At 45.0% G+C, this 6,000-nt stretch overlaps 1 protein-coding gene across 1 annotated transcript in view; it reads right to left on the bottom strand.

Annotated features, from left to right (window-relative positions):
- Positions 1-1,546, bottom strand: part of LOC143974547 (uncharacterized) — a 168,226-nt gene extending 166,680 nt beyond the window's left edge. The window contains exon 1 of the mRNA XM_077476070.1: positions 1,432-1,546. The gene's annotated coding sequence lies outside the window, so the exon portion shown is untranslated. The remainder of the gene's footprint in view (positions 1-1,431) is intronic.
- Between the last annotated feature and the right edge of the window lie 4,454 nt (positions 1,547-6,000).

Consider the following 6,000-nt stretch of genomic DNA (forward strand, 5'->3'; position numbering starts at 1 on the left):
AATGAGAGGAGGCCTTGTATTCACTGAAAAAAATGCAAGGCTTCTCCTGAATGGTGGAGAGGCATGAAGTCTGGCTCTGTTAATATTCAACGGTAGATGAGCAGTTGCCTGTAATGTTTCCAGAACACAGCGCTGTTTACTCTATTAGCTACTACAGTCCATTATACTACACAAGTAATTGTGTTCTTACCCATGTGCACATCAGGATGCCTTCTCCACATGCTTTTGTTGTACCTCTTTCTCCAGTGCATTAGTTCGAGCGATCCATACTATAACTTTCACAATCCTCTCCAGCACACACCATCCGCTGATATACCCCCTGTAATTAGCTCCTGCATATACTGCATTCTATTATACCCTCTGCACTCTCTTCCTGCCAGTAAACAGTAGCAAGATACAAAGTGGTCATCTCCCTTCATCAGGATATCTTACAAGCTAGATTTACAGAAGACAGGAGTTTCTAGGAGGTGGTGTCCAAACTCTTCTGTAGAACTACAAACAGGTGGGGATTACGCAAACAGGAATCAAGCTTACTGGTCTTTAAAATTGAAAGATATTCAGCACCACTATCAGCTCAGAACTAGTAGAAAGCACTGGGACTCATCTATAGCCTGAAAGTGGTCTTTATAGAAAAGTTGCAACAAGAAAGCAATTCCTCTGAGACAAAAGTAAATCCAAATAACTCACCTAAGCACAAAAAAGCACAAGGACTGGGGTGCAGAAAATGGCAGCAGGTGCTCTGGACTCATAAGGCAAAATTACAAATATTTGGCTTTAACAGAAAGAGATGTGGCTGCTGAAAGGCTGGAGAACAAAATGCGGATAAATATCTGCAGGAACAATAAAGCAATGGATAGGTTCAATGTGGTTTTGTGGCTGTATTTCTGCAAATGAAGCTGCCGATTTGAATTTTTTTTTTTATAGCCTCATCACTGTTGAAATTTACAGAATCTACATGCAAGTGTATCTTGTATCAAAGGACACGCTCCTGCCATGACCCCATTGTGAGGACCATGAATAATTTTTACATTAAACACGGTTGAATGTATTTGAAAAGATTTGGCATGGCAAGACCACCTTGACCTTTAGGAATGTATTGAGGTTTATCTACTAAAATCTGGTGCAGCTCTGCAGAGAAACTAATTAGCTTCCAGATTTTGTTATCAATGCTTAACTGAACAAGCTGAAGTTAGAAGCTGATTGGCTGCCATGCACAGCTGCACCATAGTAGTAAATTAGCCCCATTGCGTACATTTATTCTTGGCTTATGTATTCACTATACAAAAGTAAAGATTTTAGATTGTAAGGCACCTAAATCTTTTTTAACTATGTTCAGTGGCGTCACTAGGGTTGGTGTCACCTGGTGCGGTAAAACATGGCATGGCCCCCCCCCCCCCAAATAATTTTGATTTGTTTGATTTTGGAACTTACCTGTTGACACGGTGTCTTGCTAGCTATTTGGGATCCGATGGCCGTAGGGGAGATTGTAAGGTGCTGTGACCTGCTGAAAACAAGGAGTGTTGCTCTGTAGTCGGCAAGCAGAAGACAGTAGCTGAAAAGGGAGGGAAAGCATTCTGCAGGGGGAGGGCACACATGACATAATTGGTTGTAGTGATCCTAGCAATCAATGACAGCCCTCAGCAGAGATGTGGCTGATCAAGGATAATTGGCACTGCAGATTGGAAGGCTGACGGACCAATGGACTATACAAATTATATATATATATATATATATATATATATATATATATATATATATATATATATATATATATATATAATTATCGTGCTACTGGGATTAGTCCTCCTGCTGTTCACTTTTAGCCACCCCACATCAGTCTCAGAACCTGCCTATGCCTGCTGCGCTAATGTTATTGATAGCTACTGTGCTCAGCCGGAGTCTGTCCTGTCCTCAGCACTTACTTGGTGAAGGAGGCAGGCAGCGAGATAGCCGAGTATATCACTCCGCCAGCAGAAGGAACTGTGAGCCAGGACTTTATGCAAGTGCAGCACTGGTTGTTGTGTAAGTCCGCCTGTGCTGAAAAAGGAAAAAAATGTTCCTCTATCCTGCAGTCTCCTGGGCCCCCTCTGGATGAACTGAATCCCCCCACCCAGGGAGTAGGATTTACCACCAGTGGGCCATGGGGGAACATTATTTGTTTACAGTATGTATGCCCATGTGTACCACATTTTGAAGTTTGAAGCTGCCAGCCCCCTGTTAAAATGACTGGAATGGGCCCCTTACAAGAGGCCCAATAGTACTCCCCATCAGCAGCCCTGGCTGCAGACACCCCACTTGTCCTACGATCCATATTTTGCTGCTGGATACAGCTATATTATATATATATATATATATATATATATATATATATATATATATATATATATAGTGTGTATATAGCTGTGTCTAGCAGCACAAAGCCCCCCCCCCCCCACCAGACCATCTCAGGGTGGGTAGCTCAGCCACTATACCTGTAATAATATAGCTGATAACCGGTGGGGGGGACTGCTGCTGGACACAGCTATGTATATATTAATAAATATATATAGCTGTGTCCAGCAGTAAAAACAACCATGCCCCTCTTAACACTCCTCCTTCTCAGCAACTCTGGTCGGCTCAGGTGTGACTGGATGGCGGACACCATGACACCCCCCCCTTGCAAGAGCTCACCTCAGGCTCCAACAGCGGACACCCCCAGATCGGGGCCAGGGCGGGTGGCTCAGGTACACAATATACCCGGGCGGTGGCTGAGGGCTCACACAGTGTGCAGCCGTGCCAGTGTGATAGGCTCAGCAGAGCAGTAGTGAGAGGGGAGGGAGAGGAGGAGGAAAACAGAGACCAGGAGCAGCCCCGGCGTGTGCTGGATGTGTTCAGGCTAAAAAAACAAAAAAAAAAACAACATCAAAGGCAGCCAGGGCTTTCTCCACCCTCAGGATGGTGTCACCCGGGTGCGGACCGCACCCCCATAGTGACACCACTGACTATGTTTATTGGAAGAGAACGGAGGACCAACCCATAAAGGACGAGGTCATGTCCATACATTAAGGTCTTCTGATTTTTAAACAAGAACGTGTAATTTAGATGATAACATGTATGAAAGGATGGTGTTATTTGTATATCCAAGTAGAAGAGTGAAGATAAAGGTGACCAATTGAATATGAATGAGGACATTAAAGGTTTTAGTTAGCTCATCTACACTGAGATTCATGACTTGTGATTTAGAAACATTAAGATGGAGAATGGATATGGCAGAAAATTCTTGTAACATTTTCAATACATTTGGTATAGTAACCAAAAGGGGAAGTTGAAACATCAAAATGTCATCTGCAAATCATAAACACTTATGTTCCTTATCTCCTGTGAGAAACCTTTTATGCATAGTTATCACTAATGGTTCAATGGCAAATATAAAAAGGTCTGGCAATAAGAGACAACCCTGAAGAGTACCCCTCTGTATGGAAATTGTATGAGATTTATATTCTTTAATAAATAAAATAGCAGATATGTAGTGCACCCCTGAAGGAGCCACTTGTTAATTTGGGTTCTTTCTTCTGCAACTCAGGATGGAATAACAACCTCAGCCCCTCTGACACACCTGGTTGAGTGAAAGTTACTGCACACACAAAGGCCCCTTTCACACGGGATGGATCCGTGATGATCCGCTTGCTCAGCGGGGATCGCTCCGTTTATCCCCGCTGAGCCGGCGGATGACAGGGCGGTCCCTGCATAGCCCTGTCAGCTCTCCACTCTCCTCTATGGGGGATCGGATCAACACAGGCCGTCTGTTCGTGTTCATCTGATCTGCAGACGGATAGAAAAATAGGACTTTCCTCCGTCTGCAGAATCGGACCATTGTGAAGACGGACGATATCGGGTGTCTGCGGATGTCCTATCCCATAGGAATGCATGTATGTCCGTATTTCATCCGCAAACGGATGGATGAAATACGGACATACGGTCCGCATGTGTGAAAGGGGCCTTATAGGAACACAAGTGTAGATACCTTTACCTTGGCTATGAATTCGAACCAGGAAATAGACACAAGATTGTTTAGTGGTAAATGAACTAATGAATGAATAAATGAAGATAATAATCCTAACATAGTAATAATAACAGTACAGGTTTACCTCACTTAAGGGCCGGTTCACACTGCGGCGCGAGGCGAGGCGACACGGCTCGCCTCGCCTCGCTCCCGCAAGTCGCCCCCATTCTGTACAATGGAACCGTTCTGAGAGGAGCGACTCGAGTCGCTCCGACTCAGAAAAAAGGTTCCTGTACTACTTTGGGGCGACTTCAGGGGCGACTTGCATTGACTTCTATACAGAAGTCCTCTGCAAGTCGCCGCTGAGGTCCGTGCAAGTCGCGGCGAGGCAAGTCGGAGACGCCTCGCCGCGCATCGCTGTGTGCACCGGCCCTTAAGGTGCTTCCCTAATACAAAGCCAGTTCACCGTGAGGGAGCATGTGGCTAGGGAATTCAGATTTTACTGTCCCCTCCCCCATCCTGACACCCAAGGATGGATGACTCCAGCAAGCATGGTCTGGAGATGGGGAAAATGGGGTTTCTACCCTTAGTGGAGAAGGGGTCCCTATGCCCAGCGGTGATGGAGTCCCTGTCCCCAGGGGAGACAGGGTCCCCCCTATTGCAGTGTCCTCTGTCTCCCTTCATATTACAATGCTGAGTGAAAATCTGCAAAACAGTGTTTTAGGTCTTTTATTTTATTTTTCCTTTGCATAAAAATTTAAATCTCTGAGTCTGATGATTTGTACCAGATTCAACCGCTCAGAGTATATACAGCTCTTCTGTATTTTATTCTCAGTGTGGATTATATATTTTGTTCCCTAACCATATAGCTGGTTATTTATATTTATCACTGCATATAGATTTTCAAGAATAAATTGTCTTTTTTTTTTCTAAACTTTACATAGTCCCTAAATTGTACACCACAACTGAAGGTTTTTAATCCAATTAATCAAAACAATAATCGGCCAACTAATCAATTATGAAAATAATTGTTAGTTGCAGCCCTGCACTTGACAGATGTGCACACTAAGGTCTCCCTCACAGCAAGAGGATGTTAAAGTGGAGTTCCACCTATTTCTGTGTTTATGTAGCTGCTGACTTTTCACAAAGTGTAGCTGCCTACTCTTAATAAACACACACTCATCTGTCCCACAGTCCTTGCTTCTCTCCATTTCCTCTCCGCGACGCTGGCATTGCAAGTGTGTGCACCCAGCTATGACAGCTTGCGGCTTTACAGCCGGGTGAGAGTTGGGCTGTGCATAATGACTGGGCAATCTTTTGGGACCTGTGACGTGTCCCAGAATATTGCAGGGAGGGGGAAGAGGAGAACTTCCGCTCGGTGCCATGAACAGAAGTAGGAGCTGGGGGCCTGTCAAAACTAGGTACCTGCTCTCTCCCCCCCCCCCCCCCCCAAAAAAAAAAAATATTACATGCCAAAACGTGGCATGTCAATGGATCATGAGTCCTTAAAGCGGAAGTTCCACTTATGGGTGGAACTCTGCTTCAAGTCTTGCACAGCCCATGCTGCTTTTTCCCCCCATCTGGCAATCTCCTCTCTAGGGAATGTAGTGCAAAAGCTTTTGATCAGCAGAACAGAGTTTCTCTTCTGCACTACAATTCCCACAGTGCATTGCTGCCTGATCCAGTCTATTGAATTCTTCCTGCTCTGAAGCTCCCTCTTGCTGAAACAACTGTTAACCAGTTCAGCACCACAGGACAGCAGCTACAGAGAGCGAGCTGCTGCATCCAGTGTTTCTGTCACTCTCCATTCTTAGGCCGGCCACAGACAGTTCGAATTGCTTGACAGAAGGGATTCCCTAGTCAACACTGTCTGTATTGAAGGGGGAACCTGTGGTTGCAGGAAACAAATTTGCACCGTCTAAGGTCGGCCTTAGGCAAGCATCTGGCTACAGATGGAACACTGTATAAGATAGGGTTGTCCCAATACCGATACTAGTATCAGTACCAATACCGAGCAT

The sequence above is a fragment of the Lithobates pipiens genome, unplaced genomic scaffold (assembly GCF_037356315.1).
Source record: "Lithobates pipiens isolate NorthernLeopardFrog02 unplaced genomic scaffold, aLitPip1_a1.2 Scaffold_13, whole genome shotgun sequence".
Classification (NCBI taxonomy): domain Eukaryota; kingdom Metazoa; phylum Chordata; class Amphibia; order Anura; family Ranidae; genus Lithobates; species Lithobates pipiens.